This window comes from Eleutherodactylus coqui, chromosome 3, assembly GCF_035609145.1.
Source record: "Eleutherodactylus coqui strain aEleCoq1 chromosome 3, aEleCoq1.hap1, whole genome shotgun sequence".
NCBI lineage: Eukaryota > Metazoa > Chordata > Amphibia > Anura > Eleutherodactylidae > Eleutherodactylus > Eleutherodactylus coqui.
The window spans coordinates 134,405,540-134,427,756 of NC_089839.1; the positions used below are offsets into that span (position 1 = coordinate 134,405,540).

Genomic DNA, 22,217 nt, shown 5'->3' on the forward strand with positions numbered 1-22,217 from the left:
GCGCCTCTGTGTGCGACTACTGCCTGTGCAGGTACTGTGTCATAAGGACTGCTTACAGGCGGGGTTCGGTCAAGTAGTCAGCCAATCAGGGGGGGCAGGGCGGAGCCATCGGCACGTGACATTGTCGTATAAATAGCTTGAAGCGACGCTAGATCATGCGTATTTCTGCTGTGCGCGGTATGGTGTTGAGCGCTCCTAGGTGATATTAACGTATGGCGTGTGTTATGCAGTGTAATATTAGTGATCTACAAGCAAGAATAATGACTAGTGTAATATATTTCCTGCTTAGATCCCGCTCTCCTCCTGATATACCGCTGTTAGGGCTTATTCACATGCGCCTGTGTACTCGTGCAATACGCAGAGGACTGAACCTATTGTTGTAATGTTCCTTCTCACTGGTCTCTTGTGTGGGCATGTTGCTCACATGAAAAATCAAAAACTAGCGTGCCCTATTTTTGTGTTCATTTGTGTACCAAAGGCCCCCATAGGAGTCTGTGAGGGTGTGCAGATGCAGACATGTGCAAAACACTGCGTATAGCCATGAACACCAGCACCAAATTGGACTTCATAGCTTTTTACATCAGGTCGGGAGTGATTCCCCCACATATGTCAAAGAGCGGTGCCTGCGCATAAAAAAGACTACACTGCTCAAATACGTTGTGGAGGAGTGAGCATTCTTGCGCCTGCCGGAGCCCTTAGTGTTTCTGCACACGGGCGTATGTGTAGTTCGCTCTGTGTATACGCTGCGTATTCATGGACCATAATGTGTCGGCTCCTGGTGTGTTTCTGCCTGTTGGCAGTTTTTTTTATGCGCATAGAAACAAACGCATGAAATCCTATTGATTGTGTGTAAATTTGCAGCGAATACCTGTCTTCCTACATATTTATGCGATCTATTGATTTGAATGGGCTATTTCAGATAATACACAAGATAGGACATGCTGCGTTTCTTTATTTTTCCACGAAATCGATGGGCTCTATTCACTGCATATTACGTTGTGTATTTACGTTCTTGTAAAAGAGCCCTTGTGGATTCTGGCCTAGCTTCTTTCTGCCAGACCTCTGTTCTGATTGAGAATTGGTTTTGTGGGGTCACTTTGATGTCACATCAGCAAGGCAGCCACATTAGAAGTGCGATGGGCATTGATTAGCCCACAAAACAGAAGTCCAAAGTCAGCTTTATTCACTGGCCGGACCTCTGTGTAGTAATGACTGGTATCTTACTCTTTTATACTTCATTGCATTGTTTGTTTTTTTTAACTCGTTAAGAAATCAAACTACTAACGACCACTTGGCCGTTAGTATGTATAATGTATGTGTGTAGGTGCTTCTCATGCTTTTCCACTGATCACATGCTGGTGATTTCATCACAGGTCCTAGAGCATGACAGCAGCCGTGTGCTCACAGGACCTTTGATGATATCACCATCACGTGATTAGCCACCTGCACTTCGCTTCGTACCCTGATCACATGACGGTATCGCACAGTCACATGGTCTCTGAGCTCCACCCCGTGATGTCATTGTAAGTCCTTCTAAAGCATAAATATAAAACACACAGCAAGCCAGCAGGCATATTAATTTATTCCACAAAACTTCTCAATTTACAACCTGATTGGTTGTTTGGGTTGGCTGATTCACAATTCCAGCAACCTGATTGGTTGTTTGGGTTGGCTGATTCACCATACAACCAATCAGGTTGTGAATCAAGCAAGAGTCTTGTGGAATAAGTAATATGCTTCCAGCAGCCATGTGCTCTCAGGACCTGTGATGATGTCACCATCATGTGATCAGTAACATGGTCCCTGAGCTCTGCCCCATGACACCATCGCAGGTTCTCACAAACCCCCGCGGTCTCAGTTGCTATGGATACAGCTGTACTCACTTTGCAGTTTGTAGCTGGTTGTGAGACAGCTGGACACCTGTGTGGAGACTCCAATAAATGACACCTCACAAATGTACACATACACAGCTCACAGTACATATTGACCAACAACAATGAAGCATAGTCCTACACCACTATCTTTACATCTCCTGAATGTGGTATCATGTCATATCAAGTGCTAATGCCGCCAACACTAGTCCAGCCTTCATCTAATAGTGAACCATTGTCCAGTGTTGGCCTAACAGCAATAGCTTGTATCAACATCACCACAGAGGCTTTAACACCGCTGTGAAGCTAATGCAGCTTACATGACACAGCAACAAGCCACAATTTCACCTCAGCCACCAGCTGACGTTTGTACATCGCATGCAGCAGATATGCAAAAGCAACAAGCGAACATGTCTCCTCAGTGAGCTGCTGAAGTTCGTAAATTTCATGCAGCTGATATGCAAAAGCAACAAGCCAACATGGCTCCTCAGTGAGCTGCTGAAGTTCGTAAATGACACGCAGCTTATATGCGAAAGCAACAAGCCAACATGTCTCCTCAGCGAGCAGCTGAAGTTCATAAATCACATGCAGCTCATATACGAAAGCAACAAGCCAACCTGTCTCCTCAGTAAGCTGCTGAAGTTTGTAAATCATATGCAGCTCCCAAAAGCAATGAGCCAACATGTCTCCTCAGCGAGCAGCTGAAGTTCGTAAATCATGTGTAGCTCATATATGAAAGCAATAAACCAACATGTCTCCTCAGTGAGCTGCTAAAGTTCGTAAATCATGTGCAGCTCATAAGAAAGCAACGAGCCAACATGTCTTCTCAGCGAGCTGCTGAAGTTCGTAAATCATGTGCAGCTCATATATGAAAGCAAAATCGGATCACCTTCGTGAAGTCAAGGTAGCCCGCAGGCATAATTCACATCACAATCACTTTGTTCACTGTGGAAATGATATTTGATTGTGTTTTTACTCTTCCACAGAGACCGTAGGTCAACACCATTTGCTCATGCATCTCACTTGCAGGGACTTTAGCGGAACAGGTGGCTTTTGTCATGCTCAATTCTTTCCTGGGGAGACAAATACTGACGGCTTTTATGCCATCTGTTGTGATCGAGGATGTGTTCGATTGCCAGATTTGCGTGACCAATATCCAGATGTGCTTTGTCGGGCTCTGATGTATAGCAATCCTATTTTCTTCCAACATTTTCGCAAACGCTTCCAAGAGTACGTTTCGAGCGCATGTCCAAGTTCCATTGTGGTACCGTTGGCAGTTTTTCGTATACTTGGAAACACTTACCACCATATGCCATCTCCTGACGTCCCCAAAGGAGAAGATCGACAGTACGAACAGTTGTGTATCACGGACACAGATGCTGCAATTAAGCAATGCGTCAAAGAAAATGGAATTATGAATCATCAGTTGCTATCTGAGGTCCTCTTTTTCATGGAGCAACAAAATGGCTAGGCCCATTTTTCATTCTATGTATGAGAAGATGATTGCTGAAGATGATGACATGCCAAACATCGGATTCATTTTCAATCATTTAACCTCAGATTGCAGCAAAATCTTTTTACCATCTGCAATGGGGAGCACTACGTCACTTTAAGGACTTTACTCACACTCCTTTTGTTTCCACTCATTTTTCAAAAATTTGCTTTACTTTTTTCCCTTCTTTGCCTTTTTCACAATTTTTATCATTACACATATTTTTATATTCTATTACGTTTTGTAAGCTATCGGCACAGTATGTAGCAGTTATTTTTATAAGGGCGCCTTCAGACGACTGTATATCGGCCGGATACCGATATACGGTGTCCCTCTCTGCAGGGGGAGGAGGCTGAAGAGCCGGGAGCAGTGCTCTGAGCTCCCGCCACCTCTCTGCCCCTCACCACTATTTGCAATGGGAGTGGGTGGGATGGGGCGGAGCTAAGTGTCCGAACTTAGCTCTGCCCCCGTGCCTTTTGTTTCTACAGCACAAAAACTGTAACAAAAATGACCTGATAACTTTATTCTTTGGGTCAGTACAATTACTACGATACCAAACTTGTATAGTGGTTTTTTGCTGTAGTACTCGTATTTTTTTCAAAGACTTAATTTTTTAAAATTATTTTCTGCTGCATCTTCTGCGCGTAATAACTTTTTTATTTTTCCGTCGACATAGTTGTGCGAGGGCTTATTTTTTGCGAGATGTACTGTAGTTTACGTTAGTGCTAATTTCGAATACATACGACTTTCGGATCGCTTTTTATTGCATTTTTTTTCTGGGAGACAAGGGGACTGAAAGTGCATTTGTGGCGTTCTTTATTTTTTTTTTTTTTTAGACTACGTTCACACTGTGGGGTAAATAATGAACTACTTCGATAGATCGGACTTTTACGGACGCGGTGACACCAAATATGTATTTCTTTTATGATTTAGATTTTTTTTTATTATAGATAGGGCAAAAGGAGGGTGATTTAAACTTTTATTCCTTTTTTTTTTTTTTTTTTTTAATTGTTAAAAAGTCACGAAAAAGAAAAAAACTATTACAATTTGGTATTGGCATAATCGTACTGGCCTGTAGAATGACTTTAATATATTATTTATACTGCAGTGAAAAATAAAAATAAAAAACATGCCAGAATTACAGATTGTTAATTTTGCCACTAGAAAAAATGGAATAAAAAGCGATCAAAACCTTACATGTTCCTAAAAATTAGATAAATAAAGACTAGAGTTCATCCAGCAAAAAACAAGCCCTTCTAGAGCTCTGGCAACGGAAAAATAAAATTGATACGGCTTTTGGAATGTGGCGACACAAAAGCAGACCTTTAAGAAAAAAAAATATTTAACCCTTTCCAATCCAATTTGTATCCTGGTTTTCCTAGGGGGCTTACTCTTTCTGCCGTTATACAATGGCACTGTATGCTGGCTAAAGCTAGTACTGCATGAGGTGACACGTTGGATAGGCTCCGACAGCAGAGAGGCTGTCAATATACAATAAGAGAACCCCGACGGACGTCTTCCAACATTGGAGCTGTGCAGCCTTAAATCATGATGTCTTCAGAGGTCAGACAGTGGATTGGAAAGGGTTAAGGGCGCATTCAGACGATTGTATATCGGCCGCGTAGTCACGCCGGCTGATATACGGCGTCTCTCTCTGCAGGGGGAAGAGGCTGGAAGAACTGGGAGCAGTGCACAGAGCTCCCGCCCCCTCTCTGCCTCCTCTCCACCCCCTCTCCGCCCCTCTGCAGTATTTGCAATGAGAGGGGGCGGGGCTAAGTTCCGTGAATTAGCTCCGCTCCCGTCCTGCCTCCCCTCATTGTAAATAGTGGAGAGGAGGCAGAGAGAGACGCCAGATGTGTACTTTTTTTCGGGGTTTTTGCACATTTCCCAAAGACTTTTCTGGGGCCCTTGGTGTGCAAATACACAAAGATAGAGCAGGTACAATTTTTTTTTTTCACGCACACAGATCACCCTTATGAGGGCGAAGCCATTGAAATCAATAGGTTCCATTCTCTGCGTTTCAGGCACACAAGCAGGTCATGTGAAGAACTCCTAAGACACTACATGCTTCTCTGACTGCTCACATGGATATCATTGGTCAATTAAAGCGTAGACTATTGATATATACAGTACTAATACGCAGTGTGCATCAGATAGTCAGAAGCAGTGCAGACCTCTTTGTTTCTCATATGTAAAAATTCCCGTACATTAAACTGCTCCTAACGATGAGCTTTATGGCTCCCATACAGATCACACAAAAGTCATACGCTCACGCAATCAGAGGCTTCAGTGGTCACTTGCCATTCATGGCAAAATCATTGTTTAAGCCAGTGATTGGTTAAGTGGTCACGGGGCCTGCTGCTGCTTCCACTGGGATTGTTACACTGTGAACGGGGCTCCTGCTCTGGGGAACAATAGTGGTACAGGGGGGCATTTAGGAAGGTGAGTATGACATACTTTTTTATTTTACACAATTGCCTGCGTACCCCCACCCTCCCCATTTTTATCATCCCGGAAATACTTTTTGACTATATTTGAATTTATTTGTTTTAAATTACCAGTAAATCTGTTTAAAAAAAATATTTTTTATGAAAAGATGTTCGCATGATAAAAAAATTATACTTGCCTCTCCCTTTTCCCTGCATCTCCCACAATGCAGCTTCTTCCTCTGGATTGGGTCTGTGTTTACACGCTGCAGTCAAACTGTATATGGCATGTCACAGGATGCTGCAGCCAACTGCAGACCACAGTACCCCAGCGCTGGGATTGGCTGCAGCAGCCCGTCTACTGGATGCCACATGCTTAATTGTGCCAACAATTCTGAGACAGATTCTCCATTTAGATGTGGATTTTGGCGGCTGAATACTCTGGGGTGTGATAGCACTGTAAACTGTTGATTGTTTTACAGTGTTTCTCTATTATTGACTTAGTAAAAGCAGGTTTAGGAAGCTGCAAGTAAATACTATGACCTTTATATTTTGTAGGAACCACTGGTGTCCATAGAAGTAGTTCTAGGAATATTTCCCGTAGCTGTCAGTTGCAGCATACACCTCAAGGCAGATTTAGGCTTCTTTCACACGAGCGCATATTGGCCGGCGTTTTCACGGCTGGACAATATACGCTTCTATCTGGGGCAAATCTAACATCTAGCATATGCACCAAGGTCACCATGCCATCACCCATTTCCCCTCCCTCCCCATTGCAGGCTCACCTCTCGTCTTTTCCCTGCTCGTTCTGTACAATGGAAGGGGCAGGGGCGGAGGTAAGCAAAATGCTGGTCAAAAGTAAGACAACCAAGAGGTGGCATAAGTAAGAAAAAAGAGTGGCCAACACATCTTATCAAGATGCACCAAATGTATCGCCGCTGTGATACATTTGGCACTTCCTCTACCTCCCTGGTTTAATCCCCTAGTGACCAGTTATACATGTTTTTATGATGTTCACTAAGGAGCCTTAGGCCCAATGCCCACGGACGGATTATCACTGCGGAATTCGTGGCCAGAGGCCTGCCGCAATTTCTGCAGCAATGTCCATCCATAGACATGTAATGGTAAGTGATTCTCCCCTGCCCACGAGCGGAAATCAACAGCGATTGCAGTTAATGGAAGCTGTCTGTGCTGCGATACTTCCGCTGTGAGCACTGCGGAAGTATTGCGGGAAATCGCGTCAGAGCCCAGCACCTCAGATCCGGAGAGGTGAGTATGGAGTCTCTGGGGGGCGCCGGGTCTCATTCCGCTGCAAGATTTCGCAGTCGGAATCTGACCCTGCTGTGGTCAGGAGGTCTTAGGCTAGGTTGCCGTGTTTTACAGCTGCCTAATCAAAGGCCGGCACTGGAGTCCGGTGTTGAGAAGACCCGGGACTCGGCTGTTTACTGAGACTAACGGTCAGAAGTGGAGTGAGAGATCTCTGCTCCTGGCGATTTAACCCCTTACATTCCTTAAACCGTATCAGTTGTAGTATACTCACAAGTTATACTAGGAGAGGGAGCTCCATTGATACCCTACAATGCGTTTGCGGGTTCCCATGGCAGCTGGAGAACTGATCAAGGCCACTGGATTTGCCAGGCATGCTAGCCTTTCCATCAAAAGTGCACTATACTGCCCAACATAAGTAGTGTAGTGTATCAGCAATCGACTAATCTTCAAGTCCTGTTGAGGCACATAAAACTTACTTTATTTAAAAGAAAGAAAAAACACATTTTCCCTACAAACCCCTTTTTATAGAATATATTAAAGTAATGAATTATATGCATCGTCACTTTTCTCATGACTTGTCCTTTAAAAATATAACTGTTTTCCAATACATTTAAGGGTATAAAAATAATTTTAAAAAATGCAAGAAAGGTTGCTTTTCATTCATCCATCTGCCAAAAAAACGCAGTAACAAGCAATCAAAAAGTCGCATTTTACCCAAAACGGTACTCCTCTTGCAAATAACAAGACCTCCCACAGCTGATTTGGCAAAAAAATAATAATGTTATGGGTCATGGAAAGCGGCAAAACAAATACAATTTTTTAATAAAGAAGGTAGGGCCAAAGTAATACACATTTAAAAAACTATGTACATTTGGTATTGCCATAATCGTATTGACGCAAGGAATAAAGTTGGCATATTATTTATACCACACAGGAAACAACGCCAAAACTGCTGTTTTTCTTCTGTCTTGCAAAAATGCAATAAAAATCAATCAAAAAGTTGCTTTTATGCCAAAAAGGTACCAATGGAAACTAAAACTCAGCCCACAAAAATCAATACCCACAAAGCTCTGCTGGCAGAAAAATAAAAATGTTATGGGTCTTGGAATGCAGGGATGCAAATTGTTGTTTTTTGCTTTTTTTATTGTAGAAAAATAAATGAAAAACACAGCAGGCGACCAAATGTCCTGATATGATGGTATATAAATACAGGGAAGGTGAAAACAACCCAGCAGCATGCAGACGACAGGCAAAATGCATATAGAAGAGGGGCAAAATACTGATGAACAAGTACTCACACCGACCACAAATGGGGGGGCTCAGTATTAAGTTTGTATATAGATAAGGCATATTAAGGGTGTTGGCCACACAGATACGTGTAGTGCACCAGGCGTACAGCCTATCCACCACTATTCTCACTGCTCTTTACAAGTAGACCACAGTAGTGGAGATATCCCAGGCTCCCCCAGTATTTATAAGCCAGTCTTACTGTAAAAGTAATAATAATTCTGAGGTATTAGTTAAAGGGCATCTGCCTCTGTGCTTAGCTTATGACCTAACAGTAGGTGATCCGTGGAGTCCGGGAATACAAGTGTTAGGGTGAATGCACACGGGCGGATTTGAATTGCGGAATCCAGGACAGGTGACCAATTGAAAAATTGCAACATGCTCCATTTTCCTTTGGTGTTTGCGTAGACTGCTTCCATTGAAGTCAATGGAAGCCCTCCAACCCACGGCCCGTCTGCAATTGACATTGCAGACGGGCCACAGATTCTATAGGAAAAGTAGAAGTTTAAAAAAAAATCTGTACTGCGCATTTCCGACAGCGAGTTGTGCGGTCCATCCGCAGTACATATGAGGATCAAGAAAAGCAGGTACATACGGACGCCGCTACTGACACGGCCGAATTCCGCTGAGGAATTCTGCATGCGGAATCTGTCCCGCACGTGTGCATGTGGCCTAATACTTACCACCCCATTGTTAGCGCTGGAAGCCTCTGACCATGGTCATTACATAAGAGGAAGTCTCAAAATTAGGACCACAAGGGTCATGTGACACCCTGCTAGAAGCACAAGACCTCATTAAGGCCTCCTGTCCATGGGCAATATATCATTGCGTTATCCGTGGTAATAATCCGCACGTGAGTAACATAGTAAGCGCTTTCCATAGGATAACTATGGAAAGTGCACAATGATGTACACAAGCGGAAAATCGCGATTTTCCGCTCGTGTATAAAAATCGTGGCATGCCGCAATTTTCCGCGATGAACCTATCATTAATGGTAGGTTGATCGCGGAAAAATCACAGTGACTTTAGCATACTCTCACAGCAGAAATCCGCTGCGGGAAAATGCTACGCATGTGGACAGGCAGCCTTAAGGTAAACAAAAGGCATTGTGTTGAAAGTTCACTGATGCTGACAGTGGTAAGAGATTTAAGGTTTGTAAAGTCCTGGAATACCCCTTTAAGGACATTCATTGTGATTGTTACACAACATATAGCAGAAGAATGCAGCCTCAAGCCGGAATCCGTCTGTGACCCTGGCTGGCGACTCCGCGTACCTGTAATATCTGTATTGCGGATGACTACAGCAGATCACCATCAGTCATGCACAGTATAGATTTTTTTTTTTACATTTTCAATACTTCTATCTCCTGCACCATCACTAGGTGATGACGCGGCTACCCACTGCCCATACGCAATGATTATTGCGTATAGGTTGCGGGTAGGACTTCTTTCATTAACTTCAATGGAGCCTGTTCGTGTGGAGCCTATGGCTGCGATATTTCCTCCACTCGCGGAATACGCAATTCGTATATGTGAGTGTTAGTGAAAAACCAAAAGTACATGCCTTTCAGTGCATGCGATTTGATGTGGATCCTCCACACAGGGCCGAACACGGATTAGGAATCTACAATCCCTGTGATTGACTATTGTGTTGGAGAGTCCCTAAATATTTAATGTCTCATGTAAGCTTAAAGGGGTTGTCCCGCGGCGAAAGCGAAAACATTTTTTTTTTCACTTACCCCCGCATTCTGCCCTGTTAAAAAGAAAGCATAGGTTAGTTTTTAAAAAGCACATTGCGCTTACCTGCATCAGCGTTCTGCAGCTTCTTCTATTCTTTTTAAAGATGGCGCCGCTGGTCTTCTCCCACGGTGCACTGCGGGTCTTCTCCCATGGTGCACCGTGGATTTTCTTCTCCTTCCTTGCGTTCCATTGCCGATTCCAGCCTCCTGATTGGCTGGAATCGGCACACGTGACGGGGCGGAGCTACGATGACGACGCGGTGAGCAGCTCTCCGGCACAAGCGGCCCCATTCACCAGCCAGAAGACCGGACTGCGCAAGCGCGTCTAAAAACGCCAGAAGACATCGGAATTAGACAGAGCCATGGAGACGGGGACGCCAGCAACGGAGCAGGTAAGTGAATAACTTCTGTATGGCTCATATTTAATGCACGATGTACATTACAAAGTGCATTAATATGGCCATACAGAAGTGTATACCCCCACTTGCTGCCGCGGGACAACCCCTTTAATGAGATTGCGGCACAATTATATAATAAATGGGTTGCTGTGTGTGGATAATTAAAAAAAAAAAAATGGATCGAAATGTGTTAAAGCAGTAAAAGCAGCGGCGCTCACCCTTTCGCCCCTCATTGATTAAGCGCTGTAGCTCTTGCGGTCCTCCCAGTCTTTGACTGTGGTGGTCAGGTGGTAGCTGTTTGTAAATAATCCGAGGCTGCAGCGGTAATGTGGCACTCTGCTGCCATCAGCGTCTGAGCAGTGATGCCGGTAGAATGGCACATGACCGCTACAACTGTGGTAGCTGTCTATAAACTAAGACCGGAAAGACCATAGGAGCTGCAGCGCTAGGCCAACAGCTGTTTTTATTGTTTTACAATGTGTTAAAAAATTGTCCCCACCAGGACAACCCTGTTAATTTACTACAATTTTGTTTTTAAATTGAAATTCTAGAAAATGCAGGTGTGTAGATCTTGCACTTGCACACTTTTCATGGAGCCCTCTGGTTTCTTTTGATTCCCTCAGCTCAGAACCTCCACCAATGTGGTCAGTGTCAGCAGTTGCACGTGCTCAGTACCTCATTCTCACTGCCTGATTCCTCCTGTACATAGGTGGCGGACTGAGTCCCACTATTGTCCACACCAGCCAATAAGATGCTGTGTGCTAGAAGCCGCTTTTTGTCACCTGCACTGGACAATTTGGGTGGATGTTGTAAGCGGGTATCAAAAGAGCACCAGGGGGCGACATAACAAGTAACAGCCATACCTACACCCAGGAGCAATAAAAAAAAAAAAATGCTTCCAACTGAAAAACTGTTATCTGTGACGCAACAGAGGAATGTGATATTTAATCATTGGAAAACCCCTTTAGGCCTCATGTCCACGGGCAAAAGAAGAATTAAAATCCGCAGCGGATTTTAACTCTTCTCCCGCCCGCGGATCCGCACCCCATAGGGATGCATTGACCACCCGCGGGTAGATAAATACCAGCGGATGGTCAATACAAGTGATTTAAAAAAAAATGGAGCATGAAAAAATCTGGACCATGCTCCATTTTCGTGCGGGTCTCCCGCGGGCTTCTATTGAAGACTATGGAAGCCGTCCGGATCCGCGGGAGACCAAAATAGGAATTTACTCACCTGCTCTGGATCTTCCCTTCGCCACGGCTTCATCTTCTCTCCGTTGCGGCCGGATCTTTTTTCTTCGGGACGGCGCATGCGCGGGGCACGTAACCGACTTGCCCTGCACATCCGCCGAGCTGAAGAAAGAAGATCTGGCCGCGACGGAGAGAAGATGAAGCCGCGGCCAATGGAAGATCCGGAGCGGGCGAGAGGTAAGTTTATTCTTATTTTCAGCGCTCGTGTCTGCGGGGCAGGAGGGACCCGCTACGGATTCTCCATGGAGAATCCGTAGCTTGCCTGATTTTTTTCCCCGTGGACATGAGGCCTTAACCACTTAATACTCCATGACGTACAGTTACATAATGGAAGTTCTGGTTTTGCATGGCGTGGGAACGGGGGTCAATCCTGCTCCATACAATGCAGGTGCCAGCTGTCTTTTGACAACAGACGCCAATTATGGTTGTTAACTTTTTAAATACCCTGATAGCAGAGTTTGAGGGCTCCCAAATGGCCTCTCTGTGATGAGATCGCAACGTTCGGTTACCATGGCAGCCAGGGTCCTTCTGAAAGTTGCCATTGCAGATTGCCTATGAAGCTGTGCCTGTGGCGTAACTTGATAGACTGCCTGTCAGATTGCGGTATGATGTAATGCTATGGTATTATATTAACTGCAGACGTGATAAAATATAAATTTTATATTGTCACAATTGTACTGACCCACAGAATAATTTTATCCTATTATTTTTGTACAAGCGAGACCCCCACAGTTGGCGGAATTGGGTTTAGTTGTTTTATTTTCTTTCACTCCTCTAAAGTTTTTCAGTACATTATAAGGTACATTGTATGATACTATTGAAAAATACAATTCGTCCTGCAAAAAAACTACAAGCCCTCAGAGATATCATTTTTTGAAAGTGGGGAGGAAAAAAACGAAAATGACAAAAAAGCTGCGTCCTCAAGGGGTTATCAGGGACTTTTATTATTAATGACCTTTCCTCAGGACAGGTCATCAATAGTTGATCGGCAGGGTCCATCGCTTGGGATCCCCGCCTATCAGCTGATTACTGGGCCTGCTGCTTACCAAGACCCAACCTTCATTGATCTTGTACGGCAGAGCTTTTCATTGTTGATCCCTTGCTCCTGAGTACAATGCGGTAGAATACGGAGTCCACAGGGTGGCAGTATTACACCATTATCTTTACTCCATATCCTATTCTGCATGCTGAGCTTTTCATCTCTTATAGCAGATGAATGAATAAGATATATTCTTACACATATGTAAATGCAGCATATTGAAAAGTTGACAGAATGGCCGCAACATAAATTTGTATTGTGTAATAATATTAGACCATGCTTACATGCACATCATGGATTCCATTACTCATTCACTTACAATGGGGTTTTTAGAGTTTCTGTCGCTTCATACTATGTCACCTGATGGATCGTGTCTGTGCCCCTGATTTAATTTGTGGGTAGAGTATGGTGCTATAGATTTCTTTGGGTGCTGTGCTATTACCTTGTATCTGTTCGGAGCTGTGGTCCCTTGGGTTCTCATAGTGCTATTCTAGCCATTAAATCTGACAACGTCTTCAATGGCAGATGTGAACAGCCACAGATTGTTCTTTTTCCACAAATTTTATTAATTATTTTAAATGTATTAGGTGCCAAAGACTGTCTTGTATAGATCTGATGGCATCAGATTTGTTTTATGTTAATGTGTTAAGTTTATGGTCCTGGACTTGAGTCCCAATGACTAACCGTTTTTTGGGGTGGGGGACGTACAAATGTGTCTCTGCAAACTACGACGCTATCTTTTCTGCTATGGATTCAGCCCACAGTGTCTGTGAGGATCCCTGTGATCCTGCTACACTACACTATTACAGTGCTTTTTTTATATTTTGTTTCATTGCAACCTGGAATTAAAATGTTTTTTTGTTTTTTTTTGAGGGGGTGGGGGTGGGGAGTTGTTGTACCATTTGATTTACAGAACATGCCTACAAGCTTGGAGGTCCGAGCACGGTATCAGACTGAGAAACTTGGATTGATATTGTGATTCTGAATGCAAGCGCATTTTTGCTTAATAAAAGCATTCCATCTATGTACTTACTTCCCATACTTTCCAATGGTGAAAATTGCATCGCAATCTCATGTAAATCACATGGCATGTGCGTATGATGACTTTTTTTTTTTTTAAAGATTCCATAGGAAATTATGGGCTATTGCTTACGAAGAATCGACCAAAAATAGGTCATGCAGCAAATCTTCAATCGAGAAGAATAAATCACTTGTGTGACAAAATACATTGAAATCAGTGTGTTAGTAACACACGCGAGTTCCGTCCATATCGCCATCAAAACGGAACTCGTGTGAAACTCGCCCATTTGTATACACTTTAACTGTGACAAAAAACCTGCAAACTTTAATGTGCATAAATATTCACCCCCTGAAAGTCAATGCCGTGTTGCAATTACAGATGCCAGGCTCTTCGGGTATGTCTCTATTAGCACATCTGGACACTGGGATTTTTACCTATTTTGCTTGAAAAACTGCTCCAACTATAGTGCCCCAGAGTAGGGGGCCCTCCAGCACTTCAATATTTGTCTCCTATGGTGTGTTTGTGTTTGTACTGTTAAGGCCTCATGTCCACTTGCATGCACAGATTCTATCTGCTGAATCCCGCAGTGGAATCCAGCCGTGCTGGCAGACATGGACAGAAAAAGACATTTTCTTACCTGTCCAGATCCAGCACAGGTCTCCTCCGTGCCAGCTGGATCTTCTTTCTTCACTACGCAAATTTTTTATTTTTTCAAAACTCCTGCTTTCCCGCGAATCTGCGGTATGTCTACAGTGACAGCTGTGGCTGTGCCGTGGATCGGACGGCTTCTATTGACTTTAATAGAAACCATTCGTGCGGTAACCGCAGAAAAATGAAGCATGCTGCGATTTCTTCCTGCGCTGGGAAAAAAATTCCATCCACATGCTTTTAACTGTTTTGCAGATACTAATGCATTCCTGTTGGTGGCTTGATTTTTCTGATCTCCCATATCAAATACGCCCGTGGACATTGGGCGTAAGTGTAATAGACTGTGTTATGTGTATTTGGCTCTGTCTGGGTCAATGTTAGATCAATGTCTCGTGTTGGTGTCACCAAACTTGGTGGTGTCCATGTGCTTGTTCTCTCTAACCTTCTCTGTGTGGCCTGTTTGGTGCTTAGAGAGGTTGCAGTTGGGGTTAGAGGGAGAAGGAAGGTGGTTGAGAGATGTAGTCAGGGGAAGGAGGCAGGAAGCTGAGGCTCTAACTCTGCAAGCTGAGCCTAGGCAGTGCCAATCCATGTTAGCTGTGAGATGCATGTAGCTACGGAACTTGAGGGACTGGACCGACTTCACCACTGTAAGTGGTGGCATGGGTGTAGGCTCCATGAATGCCGCTAGGACAACATGGAAGGAGGTGTAAGGAGTGTTAAAGGACAGGATGTGTTATTTCCGTTGTGTTCGCCGTGCTTCCCCAAGGAACTTCTGTCAGATAACTGAGACTGGTGACAACAGTATTTCAGGGAAGAAGTGTCTTTTGAATACAAGTGTGTTGGAGATTGTAATAAGGAAAAAGTATGCCAAAGGTGTTATGTGAAAAACTGTTGCTGTGTTATTCTTGGAAAATCAAGATTGGGAACATTGAATAAAAAAATGTATGCCTTCGGTTTAAAACCACCTTTTGACTATGGAATCGTTTATTTGACTTTAATGATTCATTGCTTGGAAGGGGCACTTGCGTCACGTGAACAGTAAGTCATAAATCTCAGCATGGTTGCTAACTTTTCCCCTGCGTGCAGCCGGGTCAGGCCGCATTTGGGATGTACCAGGAGGAGACAGTAGAGCCATTGTGATACACCATTATGTTCCCCTCTGTCTTCCCAACCGAAGGCCTGACCCCCGGTTGTTGCACAACTCTTTTAGGTTAGATGGATCATGTTGATCTTCAGAAGTCATCAAGTCATGTCGTAGATTCTCAACTGGATCTGGGCTTTGATTAGACTGTTCCAACACATTTCAATGTTTCACCTCAGAATCCTCCAGTGTAGCTTCAGCTACAGTCATTGTCCTGCTGGAAGCTGAATGCAGGGACTAGTCTCAAGTCTCCGGCAAACTAAAACAGCTTTTCCTCAAAATTTGCCTTGTATTTACTGCCATCCATCTTTCCTTCAGTCCTGACCCGTTTTCCTGTCCCTGCTGATGAAAAGCTTCCTCACAGCACAGTGGTAATAGTATTCCTGGGGTGATAAGAAGTGTTAGGCTTTCCATGATGGCCATAAAGTTCAATACTGGTCTCAGTATGATGCGTGAACCTTCTTCGATGTGTTTGAGTAGTTTGCAGCATGCTGTTTGATGTACTCAAAATGTGTTTTCTTATGATTTTCTTAAAGTGACCCTTTCTAACAGACAAACCCAGATGTCCACATTGTGTACCAGGTAGTCAGAGAAGCAATGTATATGGCTAGTTCATTAGTAGTCTTAAGACTCTACACACTTGTCTGATTGGCTGTGCTGCTTCATGTAAGCAATGCTCAGCGCAGTGTGTAGTGTCTTAGATGAGTGATGCACTAGCTATGCACAGTGTGCATCAGGTAGTCACAGAAGTGGTATGGCCATCTTGGTTTGCTGTGGTATGTATGGCTTATAGTAGTCCTATGAACAGATATTTCCATCTGTACCTTGGACCTTTGGAGCTCCATCAAAGTTATCATTGGCATCTTTGAGTCCTTTTTGCTCGGTCTGTGAGTTTTGGTGGACTGCTTTCTCTTTGTCCGGTTTGTAGTTCTTCCATGTTCTTTTCATTGTGTCATAATGGATTGAATGGTGCTCCATGGATGTTTAAATGTTAGGATATTTTTATATAACTCAACCCGGATCTAAACTTACCAACAATCTGTCTATAGCCTCCCTCACACAGCCGTTTGCAGAAACGCAGCGTTTTTAAAATCAATACTCACCTAGCTGGCACTCTCTGGAGCTGCGGGCACTTGTCTGTGCCGACGGAGCATCACTTGCTAGTGATGGGGTTTGAAGACCCCGCCTCTAGCAAGAAATTGCTCTAATTGGCTGAGAGCCAAAAGCTCAGCCAATCAAAACCAGTGCTGGATGCACCAATCACAGCCATTCATTGAATGGCTGTGATTAGTTCATCAAGCGCTGTCTCTGATTGGCTCAGCCAGTGCTCGAGGAACCAATCAGAACAATCTCTTGCTGGAGGTGGGGTCTTCAAACCCTGTCACTAGCAAAAGATGCCCTGTCGGTGATGACAAGTTGCTAGCAGCCTGCCTAGAGCTCCGGAGAACAACTAGATAGTCCTGGATGGCGGCAGCTAGGTGAGTATTGATTTTTACTTTTTTAAGTCGTGCAGATAGTGCTTGTGTTTAGCACTGCCATAAACATGCTACCAAGTTGTGCCACATTTTCAGCACCGCCAGGGGCGTAACTATAGAGGATGCAGTTGCACACGGGCCCAGGAGCCTTAGGGGGCCCATAAGGCCTCTCTTCTCCATATGGGGAACCCAGTACTTTGAGTAAAGCATTATACTTGGGGGCCTTGTTACAGGTTTTGCATCGGGGCCCGGGAGCTTCAAGTTACACCTCTGAGCACCGCTGAAACCACTGCCCATTCATTTCAATGGGCAACGCATGGCTGAAACGGCCAAAGATAGAACATGCATCGCTGTCAAAGTACAGCGTTGAAGATGCTTCTGTGAACAGCCCCATTGAAATGAATGGGAGCGTTGTACAGTATTTAGCGCAGCGCTGAAAAGGCAGCACTAAACGCTGTACAAAACCGCCTGTGTGAGGGAGGCCTTAGTGACCAAGCCTGTTTGCGTATTAATGACCGGGCCAAATTTTGGAATTCTGACATGTGACACTCTAACATAGAATAATTCTATAACCGTTTTACATATCCAAGTAATTCTGACATTGTTTTTTCGCCACTCTTTCAAAACTGCGTTCCTGTAAAACACCTAAAGTGTTTTTGGTTTTTTTTTGTAAACAAAGAGAAACAAAGCTCAACTTATATAGCCCCAATTCTGCAGTTTGCAGAAATATCCCACTTGTGGTCCTAAGGTGCACAATGACTTAAACACACCACTTAGAATGAAGTAGCATCGTATCGATTTTGGGGCCTCCTTTAATTAGGACTTTCTCCTAGCCTCTTTTAAGGTTTTTTGGAGGCCATGAGGTGCCAATACATCAACCCCATTTTGGAAACTAGACCCCTCAAGCAACTATTTCAGACATAGGCTAGTTTTACAAGCCGCATACTTGTTGCAGAATCTTTGTTATGAAATCCACACGGAAATTCCTCAACAAGGTATAAGACAATTTAGTGAACGGGGTTTTAACAAATCTCATTCACTCAAAATTTGCATGTGCAATACACAGCATATTCTATTTTCCTTAGTATTGCGCACAAACATAGCACATATTAAACTAACTTAACTTATATGCAGATTGAAATGAATGGGAGCATGCTTGCGTGTTTATTTTGTGTTCGCAAATACGCAGGACCTGCACGCACAAATAATACAGTAAAATATGCATTGGAATGCATAAAAATGCAACGGCCATCATGCAAATGCGCTTTTAAATGTGCTTGCGCCCGTGTAAAGTCAGCCTAAGGGCTTATTCAGACCTGCGTATATCGGTTGGGTTTTCACGCCCGGCCGATATACGCTGTTCCTCCCACTCACCGGCTCTCTGCTTCTCTGCTCCCCTCAGAACGGTTTGCAATAGAGGTGGGTGGGACAGGGTGGAGCTCAGCGCCTTTCTTAGTTGGAGAGTTCTCTTTGCTAGGTCTGGCAATAGCCGTATGGGTCTGTCTTGGTGGGATAGGTTCCCCGCTTCTCTTGCTTTTTTTTAAATGTCCTCTTTGTCTTTGTAAAAGTGGATGCGACAGATTATGTCCCGGGGACGTTTTGGGTCGAGGTTTTTAGGACCGAGAGATCTATGGATGTGATCGATCTCTATTGGTTTGTCGCGCGGCCTTTGTAAGAGGGAGCCGAAGAATTCCTGTGCCCATTGCTCTAGTTGAGCGTTAGTAATTTCTTCTGGGAGTCCCCGTACCCTAATGTTGTTCCTTCTATGTGTGTTTTCTAGATCATCGATATGCGCGAGAATACTGGCGATCTGGGTGGAGTGTGACATGATAACTTGTCTGTGGGATTCGAGCATAGCATTAGTTTGTTCTTGGGACTCTTCTATAGCTAGCACTCTATGCCCGATTTGTTGTATGTCTTTTTGGATCTGTGAGACTACTTGTTTGTGAGCTTGTTCAAGCTGGGCAAATGAGTTAATTTCAGCTTTAGTGGGGAGGGCTCTGAGGTGGGCCTTCCAGTCCCATTCACTGTCGTTCGATTGCGAGCTGGGGGATGGGGATCGTGGGGCCCAGTCTCTTCTTGTCTTCTGGGGAGGGTGCAGTGAGCATTGCCCGGACTGTCGGCGCAACTGCTGTGGGGGCTCATGCTTGGTGCAGTTGGTGACATGGGGTAGTGCCCTTTGGTGTCAGTGCTGGTGCTTTCTGCACTGTGAGCTGCTGGCCTTTGCTTTTGGTTGCATGTGGAGGGGATAGTGCTGTCTGACCCTGTGCCTTCACATGGGTGGGGGGGCTCTGTGGCCCCCATCTTGTGGCTCTTCTGTTCCAGGGGTTTTCTGCCTCTCCTAGCCAGGGCCCCCGTGTGTTCCTGCTCACTTTAATCACCTCCCCCCCTTCATGTGACACGCACCTTGATGCCTCCTGGTCTCTGTCAGCCGGTGCGTCTGGAGTCCCGGCAGTGAAAGGTTGCTCATCCCTCTGCCCTTTGTCTGACCCGCTCGGCTCTCCGGCGGTGTCCGGGGCTGCTCCGCTCTCTTCTTCCGTCTCCTCTTCCCTCTCTCCTCCCTTGGCTGTGGACGCTTCTGTCCCGCTGAGCAGGATATGCTGTTCGGCTGCCGCTGAGGGTATGAGCGAGGTCATGAGCGCGCCTTCTCGCCAACCCCCCTCCACGTGTGCCTCCGCTCCGTCTGCTGCCGCTGTAGCCGCCGGGCTAAAGAAGCGGTTGATGCCGCCAGGATCCTTCTCCGCGGGTGTCTGTGTACGAGGCAGGGTCTTTCTTCTCACCATCCTGTCAGGTGAGTACTCGTCTGGTGCCTTTTTTTTACTTTTTGTGCCTGGGTTTAGGTGGCTGGTCTGGGAGCTCGTCTTCTGCACAGCTTATCCCGCCATTGGCAAGCCACGCCTCTCTCCACCCGCAGGTAGTTAAAAACCTGCGGATGTCATTTTTCCCTGCAGGCGCGGGTCCCGCGTACAGGAAAAAATCCAGACATGCTACATTTAGGTGCGGGTCTCTCGCGGGGACGGCTCCCGCAGGCTTCTATTGAAGCCTATGGAAGCTGTCCGGATCCGCAGGAGACCCTGAATTAAACTCACCTGCTCCGGGCGAGGCAGATCTTCCTCCCTTCGCGGCCGGAAACTTCTTTCTTCGGCCCGGCAGATGTGCCCGGCACATGCGCGCGGCACGCAGCCAGCGTGCCGAACACATCCGCCGGGCCGAAGAAAGAAGATCCGGCCGCAAAGAAAGGAAGACACGCATGGCCCGCAGCAGGTGAATTTATTCTTATTTTCATCCCTCATGTCCGCGGGGCAGGAGGGACCCGCTGCAGATTCTACAAATAGAATCCGCGGCGGGCCTGATTTTCCCCGTGGACATGAGGCCTAAAACATCGCCGCTAAATAATCTAGGACTCTATTTGTGTAATTTCCTACCACAAGCATCAATAGGATCTGCTGAAACCTCTGTTACAGAAAGGCAACAACTGCATAATAGGGTGAAAAATGCGGGAAGAAACCTCCCAAATACTGACTGCAAACAGCCCTACGAAGTTGGGAATGCTTATAACTTCTAAGCTTTAACTATAGGAACATGACTTATTATATTGTATTTTTTAGACAAAATAAAGTGGAGGAGCAACAGTCAGTAACTTTGGTGTTCTAGTATAGAAAAGGGGGTTAATAGTGAACAGTCCACTCCTATTAAACCCAGTGTGTACATTCAAACAATGGCGCAAAGCACATAAATTCACATTATACAAATACACAGCACTGCTGCCCGCAGATTGTACATGTGCACAACACACACAGCTCTGCAACATACACACACAGCTGTACTACATGCGCACACACACACACACACCTCCAGCTGGCATGTTAAACACAGATTTTGTTACCCCTAAATCCTCAAATCCCGCTTGTCTTCTGCATCCTCCGCTCCCAGCGCTCGGCTGTATAACAGCCGGGTGCTCGGAGCGGAGAACAGCTGGATGCAGAAGAGAAGCGGGGACACCCTCTGCTGGCAGCGCAAGGTGATCGCTCATCTTGAGCGATCAACTTGCGCTTTAAATGACACAACGATGATCGCTCAAAAGTCGTTTCTTTTGAGTGATTATCGTTGTGTCTAAATGGGCCTTAAGTGTAGTAATCCATGACCCCCTGTAGCTGTTCTTGCTCATATGGTTATGATATCATTTATGGTCCTGCTGCTACTGCAAGACCTTTGATCGTTGCTCTTATCTGTCCCTGTGTGTACAGAGGAGGTCCTGCACCCTGGGGAGATATGTGAATGATCTCCAGTGTTATGTGCATTGATTGGGCAGGAAGAGAGAGGACTGTGCAGCTGTGGTATGTATGGCTGTACAGTTCTACCAATGATTGATAAGCACACTGCTAGATCATTAAGGCTCAGTCAGGAGTCTCTGGATCTACCAGACTCCCCTGCCTTTGGATGATAAGGCGTAAATGCTTTGCTGAAAGCTACATCTTACTATAGAAAGAAAAATACAGTAGTTAATCTGTTTTGGGGAAACCTTTTATGTCACATGCACATTTTTGGACGTGTATATCTCATCTGATAGCAACAGTAGTGAATCAAAGTGCAGAGACGCTCACCAATAGCTTGAACAAAAGAAGGGCTGAGTGCTCATCCAAGCTCTGCTCCTTCAGTTCATACATTTGAGATTGTGCTTTCTCTAAGGCGTGTTTTCAGGCTCTCCAATAAAGCCTCTAACATAGCCTAACATCAGAAAATTTGAGGAAAATAGCTTTTTGCCTAATGGGGTGGAGGGACCTTCCTCAATATTGCAGGGTAATAGGCTAAACTAGATTAATGTACTGTGTCTGTGGTTTTTTTTTCAGCCTTGCATACTATGTCAGAAAATGGGCACCCTTGATTGGAAATAAGGAGCAAATCCAAAGTCTTACACTAGAGGTCACTCTTGACTCATGTCTTCCATCTACGTATAACCTTGTATCACATCATATTCTTTGTTATCCAAATATTTTCTTGCCAGCTCATTCCAGGTTCAGACGTTGATGTGTGTAACATGTTCTTCAACTTGAGAGACCATTTTCAAGCAAATGACGTTCTTTTGGAGATTTATGAAGCGTTTCAGTTTCTCATTGATTAAATTGTGGCCAGGATGCCAGCGGCAGTGAAAAAACATT

General features: G+C 44.9%; 1 protein-coding gene across 1 annotated transcript in view; it reads left to right on the forward strand.

Annotated features, from left to right (window-relative positions):
* The first annotated feature begins 6 nt into the window (after positions 1 to 6).
* Positions 7 to 22,217, forward strand: part of SMYD3 (SET and MYND domain containing 3) — a 649,557-nt gene continuing 627,346 nt past the window's right edge. Inside the window, exon 1 of the mRNA XM_066596110.1 lies at positions 7 to 31. The gene's annotated coding sequence lies outside the window, so the exon portion shown is untranslated. The remainder of the gene's footprint in view (positions 32 to 22,217) is intronic.